The 2,174-nt window shown below is 38.1% G+C and overlaps 1 long non-coding RNA gene across 1 annotated transcript in view; it reads left to right on the forward strand.

Annotated features, from left to right (window-relative positions):
* Positions 1-655: 655 nt before the first annotated feature.
* Positions 656-2,174, forward strand: part of LOC116698629 (uncharacterized) — a 2,355-nt gene continuing 836 nt past the window's right edge. The window contains exons 1-3 of the long non-coding RNA XR_004334265.1: positions 656-906; positions 1,477-1,571; positions 1,708-1,842. This is a non-coding gene — a long non-coding RNA (uncharacterized LOC116698629). The remainder of the gene's footprint in view (positions 907-1,476; positions 1,572-1,707; positions 1,843-2,174) is intronic.

Consider the following 2,174-nt stretch of genomic DNA (forward strand, 5'->3'; position numbering starts at 1 on the left):
CATGTTGATATTGTATTCTTCTCCAGTGCTAAAGTGATCAGCTTGGCTCCAAAACATGGCATATGTATGGGCTTAGATTTCTTTTTGTAGATTAATTGTTTTATAAATAAAGTTTGTCTAAATTTAAAAGCAAATGATTTTATCTTGTAATTGTATTTTTTGACGTACAGTACATCCATGCCAAGTATAATGTCAGTAATAGAACAGATTTCAAAAGAAGCATTACCCTGTCTGCACAGAGTTGCTCTGGTCACTTCAAACCATAAGGGGGAGTCCCCCACTCCATCTAAAAACCTGTCAAATATCCTCTGTTGTTACAAAGTGCTTTGACAGACAAGCAAGGCAGATGAGGTCAGTGAATAACCAGGGCTGGAGCTAGTACTTGAGGCCGGACTCGAGACCGTTTTTCGGTCTCGGACTTGTCTCGGACTCGCTGGTATTTGGACTTGTCTCGGTCTCGGCCGCTGGTCTTGCCAAATATGGCTTTTGGTCCTTTCAACGGTCACCTGCACAAGGTTCCTTCCCTCACATCTCCCCATACTACATCCCTCTTTTAACATTAAGGGTGTCAGTTCAACAGGCACGCCAAAATTCATGGAAAGGCCATAAGCAAACTGAGAGTTAGCCAGGAACGTTGAGATTGAAACTAACGTCGCTTTTTCATGTTATCTCTTGCGCTAACGGCCAAAGCGCGTGGCATTAGTGTTTTCAAAGGCAACCGTTGATAACGGCTGGGTTGTCAAAACTTCATCAGCGGTCAAGAAGCACCAACGAGTCTTTTTTACTAGCTAACAACGTTAATTGGAAAACAGAAATCGCACTAGTAGTCCGACGGGCATCTTTAATTGTATTGGTGACTGAGTTTTGGTGAGGGCAAACAAAATGATATTGCAAAGTTAACAAGAGGTAAGATATAAGCTAACGGCAAACTGACTCTGAGATTGTTTTCTAACGGTTAATAGCTAACAAGTATTCACAATGTAACGCTAGCTTCTGGTTAATTAATTTATGTTAGTTAACACTAACCTTACGTTAATAACCAAAACTAATTAACCAACTTTTAGAATAAAGTAACGTACATTGGCTTTTACTTTTATTTAACTTAGCTAGCTAGCTAAGTTAGCTTAGGAGAACGTTAACTAGCTAGCTATGTTTCAACACAAATATGCCTTCGCAACGGTACATGACCGTTAGCTGAACGTTAACCACCAGTTAAATGTAACGTAAATCCCATCAACTTTCATTGTATAATATAATATAATATAATAATAATGTCAGCTGAAAAACTGCCATTTTTTAGTGATAAAATACACTAGTTATTATCTTAATGATATTTCCACCTCTTTGGGGCTCAGAGTCACTGTGTGCTTTTGCGCTTTTGTCTACTAAACTTAATTAAAGGCATAACGTTCATGAGGCTCCAGAACTGGCTGGTTAATTGTTTTTGTTTATTTTTATTTCTTTTACATCTAACAGGAGAACTGAGTTTTTCAACAGCGAAGGTGGTGATATTGCCAGAGCTCTTTATGATGGATGCAAATGATTCAAATGCATACAAGCATGAATCTCAGGTAACGTTAAATTAATTACACACCTTTTAGGTGCTGGTTTACAGAATACAAGTAAACAAATCAATTTAACTCATGGTAAAGCTGTTTTACGTGTGCAAGTACTAACACTACAATTTGCAACCCTTGTTTTCCTTAGGCCAAATACAAGCAGGCAAGAGAAGAGCGAAAGATGCTCTTCACCACTGCACACAACTACATGATTGACATCCTGGCTGACAGGCTGTCCTTGGAGCCAACAGCAGTAGAGGAATTCATTTTAGATTCTTCATCTGTGAGTTTTTCCTCATGAGTTTTTACAATCAATGTGCAAAAAAAATTGGGTCCCAATAGTTTTGCATAGTTTAATCTTCCATTTGGCCACAATCGGGTCTCAGAACAAAGTAAATGAGAAAGCCAAGAGCCCAAATTGATATGTAAAGATCATTTTTGTATCTGGAAAAAATGTGTCAGTTTTACCTTCGAGATGTAAACTCTGAGCGTTTTTTTTTTATTATTATTGGCAGGAGCAAGTTCGCATATTTTGATTTTACTCTGTTTGAACATAATTTGCATGATGGCATGGTGGGATGGTTTAATACCAGTATTGTTGCAAACAGCCTACAC

This window comes from Etheostoma spectabile, chromosome 2 (genome assembly GCF_008692095.1).
Source record: "Etheostoma spectabile isolate EspeVRDwgs_2016 chromosome 2, UIUC_Espe_1.0, whole genome shotgun sequence".
Lineage (NCBI taxonomy): Eukaryota > Metazoa > Chordata > Actinopteri > Perciformes > Percidae > Etheostoma > Etheostoma spectabile.